The sequence below is a fragment of the Apodemus sylvaticus genome, chromosome X, assembly GCF_947179515.1.
Source record: "Apodemus sylvaticus chromosome X, mApoSyl1.1, whole genome shotgun sequence".
Classification (NCBI taxonomy): domain Eukaryota; kingdom Metazoa; phylum Chordata; class Mammalia; order Rodentia; family Muridae; genus Apodemus; species Apodemus sylvaticus.
This window is the reverse complement of record NC_067495.1, coordinates 10,160,156-10,180,057: the sequence shown is the minus strand read 5'-3', so window position 1 is coordinate 10,180,057 and position 19,902 is coordinate 10,160,156.

The following is a 19,902-nucleotide window of genomic DNA, read 5'->3' as shown; positions in this document are numbered from 1 at the left end:
AAAACAGCATTTTGAACAAATGGTGCTGGATCAACTGGAGGTCTGCATGCAGAAAAACGCAAATCGACCCATTCTTATCTCCTTATACAAAGCTCAAGTCCAAGTGGAAAATCTACACATAAAATCAGACACACTGAAGCTCATAGAGGAGAAAGTGGGGACAAACCTTGGACACATGGTCACAGGGGAAATTTCTGAACAGAACACCAATGGCTTATGCTCTAAGAACAAGAATCAACAAATGGGACCTCCTAAAACTGCAAAGCTTCTGTAAGGCAAAGGACATAGTCAATAGGACAAAACAGCAACCAACAAATTGGGAAAAGATCTTTACTAACCCTACATCCAATAGAGGGCTAATATCCAACATAAACAAAGAACTCAAGAAGTTAGTCTCCAGAGAATCAAATAACCCTACTAAAAATGGGGTACAGAGCTAAACAGGGCATCCTCAACTGAGGAAACTCAAATGGCTCTAAAGCACCTAAAGAAATGCTCAGTATCCTTAGCTTTCAGGGAAATTCAAATCAAAACAATACTGAGATTCCACCTGACACCAGTCAGAATGGCTAAGATGAAAAACTCAGGGGACAGCAGATGCTGGAGAGGATGTGGGGAAAGAGGAACACTTCTCCATTGTTGGTAGGATTGCAAGCTGGTAAAACCACTCTGGGAATCAGTTTGGCGATTCCTCAGAAAATTAGACATAGTACTTACTACCTTTGGACCCAGCTATACCACTCCTGAGCATGTATTCAGAAGGTGTACATTTACTAAGGATACATGCTCCACTATGTTCATAGCTGCCTTATTTATAATAGCCAGAAGCTGGAAAGAACTCAGATGTCCCTCAACAGAGGAATGGATACAGAAACTGTGGTATATATATACACAATGGAGTACTACTCAGCTATTAAAAACAATGAATTCATGAAATTCTTAGGCAAATGGATGGAACTAGAAAGTGTCATCCTGAGCGAGGTAACCCAGTCACAAAAGAATGCACATGGTATGCACTCACTAATAAGCGGATGTTAGCCCAAAAGTTCAAAATGAAAAATTTACAATTCACTCAGCACAGGAAGCTCAAGAAGAAGGAGGACTTAAGTGAGGGTGCTATGGTTCCTCTGAGAAAGGGAACATAATACTCACAGGAGCAATAAGGGAGGCAATGTGTGGAGCAGAGTCTGAAGTAAAGGCCACCCATCAACTGCCCACCTGGGGATTGATCCTATAAACAGTCACCAAACCCCAACATTACGACAAGAAGCATGTACCAAAAGGAGCATGCCATGGCTGTCTCCAGAGGGGCCCTGCCAGAGCCCTACAAATACAGAGGCAGAAACTAGCAACCAACTATTGGGCTGGGTTTGGGGTCCCCAACGGAGGATCTGGAGGGTGGTCCGGAGGAGCTGGAGGGGGGGGTTATAGCCCCATGGGAAGAACAATGACTTTGGACACCCAGACACCCCAAGACTCCCAGGGAATGAACCATCAACCAAGGGGTACACATGGTTCCAGCCAAAAATGTGTTAGAGGAATGCCTTGTTGGGCATCAGTGGAAGGAGTGGTCTTCGGTCAAGTAAAGGCTCAATAGAGGCCCCAACAAAGGGAAACAGATAGGGGGTGGGGGAATGGGGGGGTGAGGTGGGAGTGTGTCAGGTAGAGGAGCATATACATGGAGTCAGGGGTGGGGAGGAGGGGTAGGGAATCTTTGGGGAGGGGGGCTTTTGGGAGGGGGGAAATTGGGAAAGGTTTTACCATTGGCAATGTAAATAAAGACGACACTCAATAAAAAAAGAAGAAAAAGATTTATATAACTGATAGTGAATGCACTACAAATACATTGTACTTTGGGGGGTATAGAGGAAAATAACTAGCCACTTTCCATGTTCAAAAAGTTCCTATTAGATATTAGACTTTGGGATATACTATAAGGAATATAGATAAGTCAGGAAATGCTATGAGCAGAGAAATAATGGATGAGAAGTATTTCAGAAATTCAAACAGGAACACCTCCTTTTTGCTTGGTAAATATAGATAATGAGAAAATTTTACTTTTACCTACTTTCAGAGAAATTCCATCTATCTTTTATATAAAGTTGGTGTAAAATTAGAAGCACTAAAAAAAATGGGAAAATATGAAAAAAAATCACTCGAATTGAAACCTGCAGACAATATCATTGTAAAGATTTTTTATACGCTTACATCAATTCCTTACAGTTCCACTGTATGATACTAAGATGGCTCAGTAGTAAACAATAACACATGAATAAATTTATTCTTTTGTTCGAAATCACTAATTACCTAAATGTCTTATGTCACAGAAATAGTTGAAGAAAGGTTACAAATATTTTAAAGCTATAATTAGACTGGGAAGCAAAACACATAGCACAATCATAAAATTATAAAATATAATGTTAATAAGAAAAATAGCATAATTTGTACACAAGTGCAGTAAGGGCACAGATGAATATTTCTGTTTCAAGTAAGAAAAATAATTTACATATTACAGTAATTAGCAATATATATATACCTAAATTTGTAGAAATATGTACACACAATTGTTCAGATAGACTTATTTCAGACTACATTAGTAATCAAGTTTTTTCTAACTATGGTATCTATAGTAGTTTTATTTTTAATTTCCCTAGCTGGCATTTAATAGTAATATCCCACAGTATTAAGCAAATTATAAATTTTAAAGAAATTTTAAAAATCTTCCCAATGGGAAATACTCATGTACTCCTAAAATGATCTTTGTCTCTCACTAATATTTATTAGTGTATGTTTATGTTAATATTATATATTTATATATTATTCATTATGGTTGTATATATAATATAAAGCTCATACACTTGCTTCTAATAATGTCACAGCAGACCAAAAAAATGGAATATTGCTGTGTTCTGCCCTGATGTTCTTTTACTCCATGTATCCAAATCTTGACACATCCATAGCATTCATTTGATGAATAATAAAGCCTTAGTATGCCAGGGAATGCACATTTTTTATTTACCACAAAAGAGCAGTATTTCTTCAACTGATTTCTATACACCTGGACAAAAGTTATTTTTATTATAGTTTATTTCATTTTTACAGCATCCACGACTTAAAAATACTTGTGAAGTGCTAATGTCGAGGTGACAATGATAAACAAAGAACAACCTTGGAATTCAAAGTCCAAACCCTATACTTCCTAAGAGAACTCTTCACCAGTGATCAGTGCTTTCAAACCAGCAAATTCAGGGTCAAAATTACACAGCAGCCTATCTTACATTGCATGGTACAAAAAAAAAAAATAATCCATAGATGGTTTCAAAGTGTAGAGTTTTATAAAGAACTTACAAAGGAGCCAGGCAGTGGTGGCACACGCCTTTAATCCCAGCACTTGGGAGGGAGAGGCAGGTGGATTTCTGAGTTCGAGGCTAGCCTGGTCTACAGAGTGAGTTCCAGGACAGCCAGGGCTACACAGGGAAGTCCTGCCTCGGGGAAAAAAACAAAACAAACAAGAACTTACAAAGGAACTATCCAAACAATAAAAAATGATCACTACATAGATTGAGGGATGCTAATGGTATTTGCTAATCACATGATTTCATTTCCTGAATTATATACATCATTTACACCTTAGACCAAAAGACAAAGAGAAAATTCTACTTTTTCTAATCTAAAAATACCCCTTTGTTGGTTAAAATGATATTCTTCACGGATCCTTCTCTCATATATTGTTTTGATGACTTTGATGGAATTTTCTCACTAATATTTTTAGACACAAAATTGTGACAAGCCAAAATTAGCAATGTCGGAGGCCATTTGCACAATGAATATAAATGGACTTGTTTCATTTCTCCCTTTATTGGAATTGCCTTGAATTTTAAACATTTGTTAATCACTAACTACCTTTTACATCGAATACTGCATATGTGTATATGCATTTTAGATTCCTGTGTAAAACCTTGGATTGTGATCCTATGCCTTTACTTATTGTTCTACATGGTAAGCATTAATGTTAACTTCCTTAAGATGAAACAGTTTTATTTTTGACTTAAGCAAAACAGATTAAGAGAACTTTGTGTTCAAAGATACCTTTGGTGGCTTTCCAAATCACCCAAGCAATGTTCCCAAGAATTTTCTCTAAATAATCCATTTCTTCTCCCCTGGTTAGCTTTAAGTCTAATCAAGGCTAATATTTGCATTGCTATAACCACTTCTTCAAAATCTAGTAGTATTTATTATACTTAGTTTTAAACAGTTTTGTAAAGCCAACCAAAAATAGGGATGCTAATGGGAAGTTTCCCAAATATAGGTCATAACATGCCTGCACAAACAAACATGCATGTACAAATGTATGCTTATGCACATGCAAACGTGCATGCACATGCACGCGCGCGCGCGCGCGCGCACATACACACACACACACACACACACACCATTATTTCTTGACTCAGGAATAACCAACCTGTGAGTTTCCTTATGCATGCAAATAGCTAACTAATTATGGCCCAAACTATCAGTGAATACCTTGAGAGGCTGCCATTCTTAAGTCTTGCTAGTGATACCATAAGATTACCATTAAACTCACAGTGCTCGCAGGGCGGTGGTGGCGCATGCCTGTAATCCCAGCACTTGGGAGGCAGAGGCAGGCGGATTTCTGAGTTCGAGGCCAGCCTGGTCTACAGAGTGAGTTCCAGGACAGACAGGGCTATACAGAGAAATCCTGTATCGAAAAAACAAAAACAAAAAAACAAAACAACAACAACAACAAAAAAAAAAAAACCAAAACCCTCACAGTGCACATTTCTTCTCAGTCTTTGAAGAGAAGAGAAAGAGTCAAGTGTTCTAAAGTACACAGAGTGAAACTTCTGTTTCACTGTTTCTGTACATTTACAGAAAAGGTCACAAAGTAACTACATGTATATCTCCCATACAAGTACATTCGTATACATGTTCACAGCCATGGCTTTAAATGCACTTTCTGTAAGTGTTTAGTCAGGAAACATTTTAATATTTTTATTGAATTATAAATTATTCAGTAAATTACAAAGCCTTCCAAAAACTGATTTGGGTCTTAATCCCAGAACCAGCAATAAATTACCTATAGTACATAGTGTGTATAGTACATGTAGCAGTGTTTATCTATATAACCTAATTATTAGCTACATGTCAGTTTTCAGAATGATATAAGTAACTGTATCATGAAATTGTACTTTGTGGGTTGTGGTATTTCTCAGCATTCTCATAACCAACAGTAACCCATTTTCTGTGGCAAAGCCTTGGAAAATATGCTTTAGATTTCAAACAGCCAAATGGATAGTTCTCATTGTTCCACTGAAGATTGAATTTTCCCTACACTTCCAAAGCCTTGACTAGGCACAACTCTGTGTAGTTTATGAGGAAGGAGAACAACACGCAGCAATTATAACAAGACCAAGGGGAAGACAATATCAGAAAAGCCAAATGAAAACAAGAATTCAGAAGTAGCATGTATATTACATTTGGCCAAAGAGCTCATGGATGCTTCTATGGACATTTTTTTATGGCTAAGAGAGTTATGGCAAACGCATGAGAATATTGCCAGCACCTGAGAAGCTCCCTCCTCACAAGCCCTCCCATTTCCTGTATCAGACTCTCAAAGGTCACTTGACCTTTAAGACAATAAAGCATGAATTTATCGAACATCATTTAAATTTAAAAATGTTGTGGATGTGTCGGGTTTGTGTGTTAGATTGTTATGTCTAGCTTCTCACAATGTTGTTTTGTGAGCTTTGCCCACATTGTTGTGGAAGCTGTACTTCACTCATGTTCATTGCTATAGGAATAAGCCATATTGGTCCATGGTGGTGTCGATAGGTCTTTGGAGTGTTTCTAATTTGGAGCTACCATGAAGTGACATTTCTTTTATCTGTCTCTTGGTGGGAGGAGGGCTATGATTTTGTACCATCAGCATGGTAGTTGCACATAAAGATAGAATAGCTTACAGACTCAGGACAGAGAAAGTTCTTTGGTGTGATAGTTCACTTTGTCAGCTTAACTAGATTCAGAGTTACCTGGGGTGGGCAGCTGGAGAAAAGTCTCCAGCACTTAAGCATGTTTGCTGCTCTTGCAGAAGACTGGACGTTAGGTCTGCATGTACAGTTGTGGGCACACACAAGCACACACACACACACACACACACACAGGTATGACAATAAGCCTAAGAAAATGAAAGAAAGGAACGAAGTCACCTAGAGGTTGATTTCCAGAAGTAAGGTGCAGAGGAAAGATGCACCTGACAGTGGAATCTCATGGGCTGAGGTGGTATACTGAAAAAAGAAAAAGGAGGAAGAGGAGGAAGAGGAGGAGGAGGAAGAGGAGGAGGAGGAGGAGGAGGAGGAGGAGGAGGAGGAGGAGGAGAGCTGAGCACCAGGATTCATTTTCTCTCTGCTTCCTGACTGTCAACCATGTGCTTTCCAACTGAGATTCAAAATCAACCTTCCTCCTTGAGGTTGCTTCTTCTGAGATATTTTGCCGCAATACTAAGGAAAATAATATATTTGATGACAAAACAAACTAGATAAGCAGTCTCCAGTTGTGAGGGCATCATTTTTGTTGTGTCATCTGGTAAGTGCTCCCTAGATGTAAATCTTTCAATGTACAATATTCAAATAAACATAGTATTTTTTTTTCTTTTCTTCTTTGGCTTTTAGCACTAGACTACAGGAGCAAGGAACTGGTCCATGATGAACTCTACCACCTGTGCACTGATGACCTCCTTTAAGTTCTCACTCTCTTTATTTGGCTAGTTGGAGTAACATAATAAACACCTGCAAAGAAGTCATGGCCATAAAGAAAAGTCAGGAGCTTAGTAATGGCTACAGTGGTTACATGTTTCTCCCATTGTTCCATCTTCTGGCCTCTCCTTACCTATCATGAAGGTATTTTTAGAACATTACATGGAACTGTTTAAAAGGTCTACTGAGCCCAGGTTAAAATCTGTTAGGCAAGTAGAAAAAATTGGTTTCATTCTCTTTATGGCCTTATACTTCTAGAGGCAGATACATGAGGAAATGTTTAGACTCGCAGGAACACACATTCTTCCTGGACCAAGCAATTGTGAAGGTTTCATGTGGCTTTCCATATGTGCTTCCTCATTCCTTTTAGAAAGAATGCTGGAGGCAACACAGCTTATGTAACAGCAGACTTCAAGATGAGCCCAGGGATCTGAGGAACTTCCTGCTCCAAAAAGTTGACCACTGTCATGAAAGCTTGAACTCTGTCCTCATATTGTACCACCAATATTGCTTGGTTTTCTCACTTTAACCAGGGACAAACACATTACACATCTTTGGTGAACTGAATCAGGCCAGGACACAAAGCAAGGATCAAAACATCACATCAGGGTTTACAGGAATAGATAATAAATTCAATAATGCAAAGTTACAGTAGATGGTGCTATGGGGGCCACCTTTAAGATTCTTCCTGAGTCTAGCAGTTTAGAAAAATGTGCAGTTGAGATCTATCAATCCAGGAGAGGCCCTCAGATAAGACAGTATTGTATTAATGAGATCAGTAAATGCAGAACCCTATAATTAGATAATACTAACTTTTTTTTATAGAAATTAACAATGAAGACAACTTTAAAACTAGGGTCAAACCAACTACCTTTCTAGCATATTAGTGCTGACATTAAATTATTAGAAGAATGATTTTCATTCCCTTAAAATGTCATCTTTAAAGTTGATTTTTAAACTAATGTGCTTCCAGTATTAGTTATCATTTCTAAAGTCTTAGTACATTTTTTCAGTTGGTGCTGAGATTTCAATATCCAATGCAGTTATAAAAGGTAACTTATGATGCATTTCCCAAAAAATTTTTTTTGGTTTTTTGGATTTGGTTTTTATACAGAGACAGGGTTTCTCTGTATAGCCCTGGCTATCCTGGAACTCACTCTGTAGACCAGGCTGGCCGCAAACTCAGAAATCCGCCTGCCTCTGCCTTACCAGTTATGGGGTGTGTGCCACCACCACCTGGTGCATTTCCCAAATTAAAATATTCTATATGTATAAAGTATTATTGTTGTTGTCATTGCCCAAATATTCCTTTCTAGATTATTTAAACTCATTATTTTTTTTCAGCCATTTTGTACCAGATTTTTTTTTAACAATTCTTCTTTTTAAAGCAAATGGCTGAGATATGAGATAATGAAGTAAATAGTTTTGACCATGTTTGTTTTCTCCTTAAATGCCAATAGAAAATGCATGCCAAATCAATGAGTGAAGGATCAGGCAAGGAAGACTATGTGCTTGATGAATGGCCAATCTCGGGCTGAGAGGAGCGACTCCAAACCATTTCCCTGGCACATTTGGAACAGATGCTTTCCTCCCATGATCTGTTGAGTACTCAGAAGCATTGGTCCTTGGCTTCCCTTGAGAAGGGAGCAAAACAACAGTGCTAACCATCTGCAAGATGGGACTTATCTCTGAATCTGTTCATGACTACAGAAAAATGTTGAATCTAGTGCTAAGTCACTGCTTCTCTCTCCCTAGAGCCATGTTCAATTGAGGTTCATTTGTCTGGCAGGGAGTGGAAGAAATCCTTGCTTGGAAAGGTAACCCACATTCTTAAGCATTCAGTGATAGGTCCATCTTAAATTATTCTCTCAAATGCACATTAGCGGCTCTGTGGAACTGCAAAAAAATAGTTTTCAGGGTCTAGAAGATCAGGTTTTTAAGTGAACTCTCAATATTTATGAATCATTATGGTCTATTGATTGCATGTGTAAGAGGTAGTTCTAATATGTCTGTCTGCCTTATCTAAACGAAATGCAAAATGTCCTGTGCCTACTATCCATAGAGACAAGATTTTAATAATACTTGGCTTTTCACAGACTCTAACATCTAAATGCTTAAATAAATGCAATTAATAACAATATTAGTATTCTATAATATTAGTATATTTCTTTTATTTATTCTCTAAGATGCATTTCAAAGACTATATTCAGCCAAATATGCTCATCTTTAATGTAATCAATAATGACAATACTGACAGTGGAGATGGCTTCTCCAGTCACACTGCCCCTATGTATATCCAGAGAGGAATATGCAATATGTCTGTCCAGTAAGTAGCAGGAGAAAAAAATCCATATATTTTAAATGTCATAGAAGCTCTTCCTGATTTTGCCTAGCAGCCGATTCTCCAATGTTAATAATTAGGCTGCAGGCCAGGCCTGTTGCTCAGCAGCTAATGCACTCGTGTGTGCTACGACATGGGAAATCTTAGTCTAAGGCTCATAGGAAGCTCCCCTACCTTGCAGCTGGAGCAGAGAGCACCAGAGAGGTGACACCGAGAGCCCGAGAGGACAGAGCTGTGTGATGTATCACCACTCAGCAGCCCTCACTGGAGACCTGGTTAGAGTGAGATTCCAGTCCCAGCAGAGCCTCTCATGCCTCTCGGTCAGGTCACAGGGTTACAGAGCACTTTACAACTTGTGCTGCAGGATGGCAGGGAGGGATTTAATTGCAAGACTGGAAGAGGCTCTTCACAAAACTCAGCCCACAGCCGCTCTGATTCATAAGAAGTTTCTGCTCTGACCGCCTTAAAGGCAGCCAGATCAATGTTTCCAGAAAATGTAAACTTAAAATGTAGAATATATTATGTATTGACCATATTTCATCTGATCACAAATGTAACAGATGACTTTGAAGCCTCTGCGATTCTGGTATACAAATGGTTCTTAGAATGGAGGAATCTTTACAACTGATCTCTATAGAGCATCTTTTGCTTCTAATAGGCGTATAGCTCTAATAAGGGCAACAAAAATGTTCCTGCAATAGTGTTCATTAGCAGTGTTGCTCAGGGATGGTTAGAAATCGTCCATGCTGTAGTTTGTGTCATGGGTGGAACCGTTTGCTTCATTTTTTTTTTAACCATTGCTTAGAATTCAGATTCCCAAATCTTCATCTACATTCCTCAATCATAACACATTTAACAATTTTAATACATGATTTCTGGAGGCTAGCTTGGTAGTCTTGAAGGTTGATAGATCACCCTCAAAAGAGATAATATTCCTTACTTAAAGTGCTATGAGTCGCTATGGGTAGTTAGCAGGACCACTGACTGCCTGGGTTCCCAATGGTATCATGCTGTTTTCTCTCTTCTCAGTTACCTCTGGGATATTCAAATTGCCAGGAAGTCCAGCAGCCCTTTTTCCTGTATAATATCCCTACTATCTACACGTGAATTCAACAAATATTTGTCAAGTGATAGGAACAAGGCTAAGAATGGGAATTCTGTATCTGGGCTAGTCTGGCCTCTCTATTATGTTCTCATCATTTTGAATCAAGTCTGAAATGATCACAAAAGTCTTATATTTTTAATGTTTTTTATTTAATTGGAAAGACTTGACTTCATGTCCTGTACATGAGCCTGATATATGTATGGCCCACCATGATTAATGGTTTGCTAGCCCAGCAATAATTCATATCAATTATAACTTGTCAGAATCCCTTCAGTGTTGATGTGACCTCAGAGATTTTCCCCAAAGGTCTGGAAAGAAATCATGAAAATCAGATACTTTATTAAAAAAATATTTTATTACACGTACTTAGTGTGTATTTGTATGAGGGGTGTACAATGTCATGTGTGGGAGCCAATTCTCTCCTCCTAGTATGTAGGTTCTGGGGATTGAATTCAGGTCACAGACTTCATAGCAAGCACCTTTTACCTGTGGAGCCATTACAGTGACCCAAAAATCAGAAACATTCTATGGAATTATCTAAATTATAACACAATTCCCTTAAAAGAGCTCATTAAACTATTTCTTAGTTAACTAGTAGAAGTTATTTTCTTATACAGAAATGAGCCTTTCTAAAAATTTTCTACTTTTTTAAGACACAGTCTGACTATGTAGTCCAGTTGGAAAATAGAAATCTGCCTCTGTCCCCTAAGTGTTTGTATTAAAGGTGTATGTTACTACAACTAGTCTTAATTTTAATGGAACGTATTTATATATGTTAAGGAAACCCTCAAATGGCTTGTATCTTCTAGATCACTATCATTGGGCAATAATAATCAAGTCCTTATATTTATTTTGTAAGGTGTGTTAGACAAAATTTATACCTATTTAATATATACATCTTGGAGAATTGGGTCATGTACTGGAGTTTAAATGTTGGTCTTGGACTTCAGAACTCGGCCTCCCACCAGTCAGGAGAGGAGCATCCATCTTGGTTCCGGACTCTGGGGATCGGACAGACTGAGGTACACAAACATAATCCGAGGCCAACACCGCGGTGGTCTGAGCCCGACGGGCGTTGGCCTGCACCCAGGCCCTGGGCGGGTCGGGTGGCCATCGGGGTGCCAACCCAGCCAGGAGGTTTTTTGCCCTGGCCTGCGAGCGCGCCGCCGCCATTTTGCCTGCAGGACGACAGAGAGCTCAGGCGGGCAGACCTGTAACAGGCATAGCCTAAGGCTAACAAAGCGGGGGTCCAGGCCCCAAAAGGCACAGGACTGACCCCAAGAACTGGGCAGCTTGGTGGGCCATCTGTGAGTCAACCCGCCCAGGTGATTGTTAGCAAAGCAGACTCTCCCAGCGCTTTCAGGGAGCGCGGGCGCGCACGCCCGCCATCCTAGTCACCTGGCAGACCCAATTAACAGTCATAGCCCTAGGGGAACTTTGCTGGGACCTTGGCCTCCCAGGCTTTTGCCTGGACTCAGGGACTGGGTGGCCAGGCTAACCTTGTGTGCGACAGCCCGGTTGGCGGATCGGCTGCCCAGCGGAGTGAGCGGAACACAGGGGAGGTCACAGTAGCATACACCGTCGGCACTCCCTGGGGGTGCACACAGGCTCCATCTGGTCCACAGACACAATCTGGGGCAAGGCCTCAGGCAGAAGCCCTTAGCTCTACTCTCTCCGCTTCCGGATCCAGATCAGTCTGGGCGGCAGCATTACATCTCCAAGTCCTCCAAGTGGCTAGCTGGGCTTCCGGGCGGCCAGCTGGGAGAAGTCAGTGTGCTCCAGTAAATCCAGCGAGCCCCAGCGGGAGCCTTCGGGTGCCTGCTTTGGGATCTGAACAGCCTGGGCAGCAGCACACTGTCTACAAGCAGTGCAGGAGGTAAGCTGTGCACCAGAGGCCAACTGGGAAGGGGCAGCTTGCACTGGTGAGTCCAGCACTGACAAGATAAACTAACACCAGTGAGAACTAGATGGCAAAAGGCAAACGCAGGAACGTCACTAACAGAAATCAAGGCAATATGGCAACATCTGAACCCAATTCTCCTCTACCAACATGTCCTGGATACCCCATCACACCAGTAAAACAAGATTTGGATTTAAAATCACTGGTCATGATGCTGGTACAGGAACACATGAAGGACATACATAAAGAAATTCAGGAGAAAATGGATCAAAAGTTAGAAGCCCTTGCAAGGGAAACACAAAAATCATTGAAAGAAATCCAGGAGAATACAAAAGCCAACAAGGAGGAAATGCAAAAAACACTTAAAGAAATACAGGAGAACTTTGGTCAACAGGCTGAGGTCATGAAAGACGAAATGCAAAAATCTCTTAAAGAAATACAGGAGAACTTTGGTCAACAGGCTGAGGTCATGAAAGACGAAACACAAAAATCTCTTAAAGAATTACAGGAAAACACAAACATGCAAGTGAAGGAGCTAAGCAAAACCATCCAGGATCTAAAATCAGAAGTAGAAACAACTAAGAAAACTCAAAGGGAGACAACTTTGGAGATAGAAAGCCTTGGGAAGAAATCAGGGGACAGAGATGCAAATATCAACAACAGAATACAAGAGATAGAAGAAAGAATCTCAGATGCTGAAGATTCCATAGAAACCATGGACTCAACAGTTAAAGAAAATGCAAAATGCAAAAAGCTTGTAACCCAAAATATCCAGGAAATCCAGGACACAATGAGAAGACCAAACCTAAGGATTATAGGCATAGATGAGAGTGAAGATTTACAACTTAAAGGGCCAGCAAACATCTTCAATAAAATTATGGAAGAAAACTTCCCTAACCTAAAGAGAGAGATGCCCATGAATATACAAGAAGCCTACAGAACTCCAAACAGACTGGACCAGAACAGAAATACTTCCCGTCACATAATAATCAAAACACCAAATGTTCTAAACAAAGAAAGAATACTAAAGGCAGTAAGAGAAAAAGGCCAAGTAACATATAAAGGAAGACCTATCAGAATCACAGCAGACTTTTCACCTGAGACTATGAAGGCTAGAAGGTCCTGGGCAGATCTCATGCAGACTCTAAGAGAACACAAATGCCAACCAAAACTACTATATCCAGCAAAACTCTCAATCACCATAGATGGAGAAACTAAGATATTTCATGACAAAACCAAGTTTACCCAATATCTATCCACAAACCCGGCCCTAAAAAGGATAATAGGAGGACAACACCAATACAAGGAGGGAAACTTCACCCTGGAAAAAACAAGATAGTAACCCTTCATCAAACCCAAAAGAAGTTAAGCATTCAAATTTAAAAAATAACGTCAAAAATGATAGGAAGTAACAATCACTATTCCTTAATATCTCTTAACATCAATGGACTTAATGCCCCAATAAAAAGACACAGACTAACTGAATGGATACGTAAACAGGACCCTACATTTTGCTGCTTACAGGAAACACACCTCAGGGTCAAAGACAAACACTACCTTAGAGTAAAAGGCTGGAAGACAATTTTACAAGCAAATGGTCTCAGGAAACAAGCTGGAGTAGCCATTTTAATATCAGATAAAATTGACTTTCAACCCAAAGTCATCAAAAGAGACCCTGAGGGACACTTCTTGCTGGTCAAAGGAAAAATACAAAAAGAAGAACTGTCAATCCTGAACATCTATGCCCCAAATGCAAGGGCACCCTCTTTCGTAAAAGAAACTTTATTAAAACTAAAAGCACACATTGCACCTAACACAATAATTGTGGGTGACTTCAACACTGCACTTTCCTCAATGGACCGATCAGGAAAACAGAAACTAAACAGGGACACAATGAAACTAATTGAAGCTTTGGACCAATTAGATTTAACAGATATATATAGAACATTCTATCCTAAAACAAAAGAATATACCTTTTTCTCAGCACCTCATGGTACCTTCTCCAAAATCGACCATATAATTGGTCACAAGACAGACCTCAACAAATATAAGAAGATCGAACTAATCCCATGCCTCCTATCTGATCACTATGGAGTAAAAGTGGTCTTCAATAGCAACAGAAACAACAGAAAGCCCACATACACGTGGAAACTGAACAATACTCTACTCAATGATACCTTGGTCAAGGAAGAAATAAAGAAAGAAATTAAAGACTTTTTAGAACACAATGAAAATGAAAACACAACATACCCAAATCTATGGGACACAATGAAAGCAGTGCTAAGAGGAAAACTCATAGCCCTGAGTGCCTCCAAAAAGAAAAAGGAGAGAGCATACATTACCAGCTTAATGACACACCTGAAAGCCCTAGAACAAAAAGAAGCTATTTCGCCCAGGAGGAGTAGAAGGCAGGAAATCATCAAACTCAGGGCCGAAATCAATCAAGTAGAAACAAAGAGAACCATACAAAAAATCAACAATACCAGGAGCTGGTTCTTTGAGAAATTCAACAAGATAGATAAACCCTTAGCCAGACTGACCAAAGGGCACAGAGAAAGTATCCAAATTAACAAACTTAGAAATGAAAAGGGAGATATAACAACGGAAACTGAGGAAATCCAAAAAATCATCAGATCCTACTACAAGAGCCTATACTCAACACAACTGGAGAATCTGGAGGAAATGGACAATTTCCTTGACAGATACCAAATACCAAAATTAAATCAGGACCAACTAGACCATCTAAACAGTCCCATAATGCCTAAAGAAATAGAAGGAGTCATAGAAAGTCTTCCAACCAAAAAAAGCACAGGACCAGATGGCTTCAGTGCAGAATTCTACCAGACCTTCAAAGAAGAGTTAACACCAATACTCTTCAAACTATTCCACAAAATAGAAACAGAAGGAACACTACCCAATTCCTTCTACGAAGCCACAATTACGCTGATACCAAAGCCACGCAAAGATCCAACAAAGAAAGAGAACTTCAGACCAATTTCCCTTATGAACATCGATGCAAAAATACTCAATAAAATTCTTGCCAACCGAATCCAAGAACACATCAAAACGATCATCCACCATGATCAAGTAGGCTTTATCCCGGGAATGCAGGGTTGGTTCAATATACGGAAATCCATCAATACAATCCATTACATAAACAAACTCAAAGAAAAAAACCACATGGTCATTTCATTGGATGCTGAAAAAGCATTTGACAAAATTCAGCATCCCTTCATGCTTAAAGTCTTGGAGAGAACAGGAATTCAAGGCCCATACCTAAACATAGTAAAAGCAATATACAGCAAACCGGTAGCCAGCATCAAACTAAACGGAGAGAAACTTGAAGCAATCCCACTGAAATCAGGGACCAGACAAGGCTGCCCCCTTTCTCCTTATCTTTTCAATATTGTACTTGAGGTACTAGCTCGGGCAATTCGACAACATAAGGAGGTCAAAGGGATACAAATTTGAAAGGAAGAAGTCAAACTATCGTTATTTGCAGACGACATGATAGTCTACCTAAGTGACCCAAAGAACTCCACTAGAGAGCTCCTACAGCTGATAAACAACTTCAGCAAAGTGGCAGGTTATAAAATCAACTCAAGCAAATCAGTGGCCTTCCTATACTCAAAGGATAAGCAGGCTGAGAAAGAAATTAGGGAAATGACCCCCTTCACAATAGCCACAAACAGTATAAAGTATCTTGGGGTGACTCTTACCAAACATGTGAAAGATCTGTATGACAAGAACTTCAAGACTCTGAAGAAGGAAATGGAAGAAGACCTCAAAAAATGGGTAAACCTCCCATGCTCATGGATCGGTAGAATCAATATAGTTAAAATGGCCATTTTGCCTAAAGCACTATACAGATTCAATGCAATACCCATCAAAATCCCAACTCAATTCTTCACAGAGTTAGAAAGAGCAATTATCAAATTCATCTGGAACAACAAAACACCCAGGATAGCTAAAACTATTCTCAGCAACAAAAGGAAATCTGGGGGAATCAGTATCCCTGACCTCAAGCAATACTACAGAGCAATAGTGTTAAAAACTGCATGGTATTGGTACAGTGACAGGCAGGAGGATCAATGGAACAGGATTGAAGATCCAGAAATGAACCCACACACCTATGGCCACTTGATCCTCGACAAAGAGGCTGAAAACATCCAATGGAAAAAAGATAGCCTTTTCAACAAATGGTGCTGGTTCAACTGGAGGTCAGCATGCAGAAGAATGCGAATTGATCCATCCTTGTCTCCTTGTACTAAGCTCAAATCCAAATGGATCAAGGACCTCCACATAAAGCCAGACACTCTGAAGCTAATAGAAAAGAAACTGGGGAAGACCCTTGAGGACATCGGTACAGGGAGAAAGTTTCTGAACAGAACACCAATAGCGTATGCTCTAAGAGCAAGAATTGACAAATGGGACCTCATAAAATTACAAAGTTTCTGTAAGGCAAAGGACACCATCAAGAGGACAAATCGGCAACCAACAAATTGGGAAAAGATCTTCACCAATCCTACATCAGATAGAGGGCTAATATCCAATATATATAAAGAACTCAAGAAGTTAGACTCCAGAAAACCAAACAACCCTATTAAAAAATGGGGTACAGAGCTAAACAAAGAATTCTCGCCTGAAGAACTTCGGATGGCGGAGAAGCATCTTAAAAAATGCTCAACTTTATTAGTCATTAGGGAAATGCAAATCAAAACAACCCTAAGATTTCATCTTACACCAGTCAGAATGGCTAAGATTAAAAATTCAGGAGACAGCAGGTGTTGGAGAGGGTGCGGAGAAAGAGGAACACTCCTCCACTGCTGGTGGGGTTGCAAATTGGTACAACCACTCTGGAAATCAGTCTGGCGGTTCCTCAGAAAACTGGGCACCTTACTTCCAGAAGATCCTGCTATACCACTCCTGGGCATATACCCAGAAGACTCCCCACCATGTAATAAGGATACATGTTCTACTATGTTCATAGCAGCCCTATTTGTAATTGCCAGATGCTGGAAAGAACCCAGGTATCCCTCAACAGAAGAGTGGATGCAAAAAATGTGGTATATCTACACAATGGAGTACTATTCAGCCATTAGAAACAATGAATTCATGAAATTCTTAGGCAAATGGATGGAGCTAGAGAATATCATACTAAGTGAGGTAACTCAGACTCAAAAGGTGAATCATGGTATGCACTCACTAATAAGTGGATATTAACCTAGAAAACTGGAATACCCAAAACATAATCCACACATCAAATGAGGTACAAGAAGAAAGGAGGAGTGGCCCCTGGTTCTGGAAAGACTCAGTGAAACAGTATTCAGCAAAACCAGAACCGGGAAGTGGGAAGGGGTGGGTTGGGGGACAGGGGAAGAGAAGGGGGTTTGCGGGACTTTCGGGGAGTGGGGGGGCTAGAAAAGGGGAAATCATTTGAAATGTAAATAAATTATATCGAATAAAAAAAATCAAGATTTGATAGAATAGCATAAAAAAAAATGTTGGTCTTGGGCCACTGAGATGACCTTGCAGATGAAGGTGCTTGTTCCCAGTACTATTTGAGACTGATCCCCAGAACCCAAGCCAAGAACTGATTCCTGCAAGTTATCTTTTGACCTCCACATGTGTGCTATGGCACATGTGTACACACACACACAACACACACACATATAAAACTAATTAATTAATTTTTTAAATGCTAGTTCTAAATCAAGAAACCATTTAAACTCTACAAGTATTTGGCAACAGTTCTGGATAGATATTAACTAACTTAATTAGAAGTTTTGTTCAGTTGGCAGAAAGCTCTTAAGAGAAAGGTTAATGTGTCAAAGTATGGTAATTTTAAAACTACATAAATGTGCTGTTAAAAACAAAAATAACAACCTTCGGCTGTTCAGAGAATTCTTATTTCTTCAGGAATTATTTTGGGCTCTCTTCCACCAAGAAACAGAGCAAGTAAAGGGATGTATGACATGCATTTTTTCCCCCAAAGTCAGAAGGCATAGTGGCCCTGGTGATTGTATGTGTTCTATTTTTACAGACACTTAATATAAACAATTGAGGGATATGCTGAAGTGGAAACTTAAGGATTCTTTGGAAAGTCAGTTGGATGCTAGGGTAAGCATGTAAAGGAACATTTAGTTAAAGTGGACACAGGTATGAGAGGCTAAGGCCGACTCATGAAGGAACATTTTACTGAAGCGGACACAGGAAGGGAGGATGTTCTGCTAAAGCAAGCAAATAAAATGACACATGATGAAGTATTCTTTGCCAACAACACACAAGTATTGGTCTGCCTTACATTGTGTAGCTGAGCTCCATTTGTCACGACTCCATAGAAACACATCAAAAAAACTGGTGTGCTGCAATTTCCTACAGCTTCCATGGACTTGAGCTGATTGGATGCACTTACTAAAGCAAGGCATATATGGAGGGCACCTGATGTTTGAAGGGTATAAATAGGACTCCACAGAGTGATGAAAGCCAAATGTGGCTTGCTGGTACAGCTAGCTATGCAACATTTGTGGGTCTTGCATCTTTGCTGATCTTCTCTTCTCTGAGAGAGACACAGCCTAGAACTTCTGGTGTCCTTCTGGGTCCCTCCTGCTGACTCGAACCGAGGCTGAGGCCTTGCTGTCTCTGCTAGGTCCTGTCACCACTGTTGCTAATCAGACTCTAACAAACTGTACTGCCGGTGTATCCCTGAAGTGTTTGCAAGTGGATCGAGCTTCTGCTGCTGACCTGTGAACTGAACTGCTGATTTCCAGACAACACAGACAGGAGTTGCTCCAAAGACCCATTTCCAAACAGGCCCACTTCCCCGTATCCATTTTTTCTACTATCTCTGGTGGGTGGTGGGCTAAAAGAGAGTTTAAAGTGTTTACCAGCATTAAATATAAGGTTTGAAACAAAGTTACAGTATTTACTGATTGTTTAGTTGTGTAAAAGCCCTGAACAGGAATTACTTTTACATAATTTATGCTGGGGTATTTACATACAAAAATAACCAAAAAATACTTGATGGTATAAATTGGAAAAATGAACTGTGAAAATATTAGTGAGCTGTAGGAGTACTGGGGTGAAAGAGATTCATTTGACTTAGAGGAAGGTATGTGTAGGGATGGTGTGATGGTTTATATATGCTCAGTCAAGGGAGTGGCACTACTAGAAGGTTTGGCTTTGTTGGAGTAGGTGTGCCACTGTAGGGGTAGGCTTTAAGAACCTCATCCTAGCAGCCTTCAGATAAAGATATAGAACTCTCAGCTCCTTTTGCACTATGCCTGCCTGGATGCTGCCATGTTTCCACCTGGATGATAATAGACTGAGCCTCTGAACCTGTAATCCAGCCCCAATTAAATGTTGTCCTTATAAGAGTTGCCTTGGTCATGGTGTCTGTTCACAGCAGTAAACCCTAAATAAGACAGTTGGTCATCAGAAAAAAAAATGTCCTGGAAGAGATTGTTTGTTTGTTTTCCCTAATGATCCAGGAACAATTTTAGCCAACAAAGAGGTCAGGGGTAGAAGGGCAAAGATAGGTGGGAAGACTATGGTTTGAGTGATTACATGAAGAATGTGCAGGGCAAGTTTGGGTAAAGGAAAGAGTGGGGCCAATAAGATGGGTCAGTATAGGTCAAAGCACCTGCCACCATGCCAAGGACATGAGCTCAGTCCCAGGGACCACAAAATGGGAAAAGAGAACCTACCAACTCTTGAAAATTGTCCTTTGACCTCCACACACATGCTGTGCCACATGTGTGCCCACACATACATAACCACAACC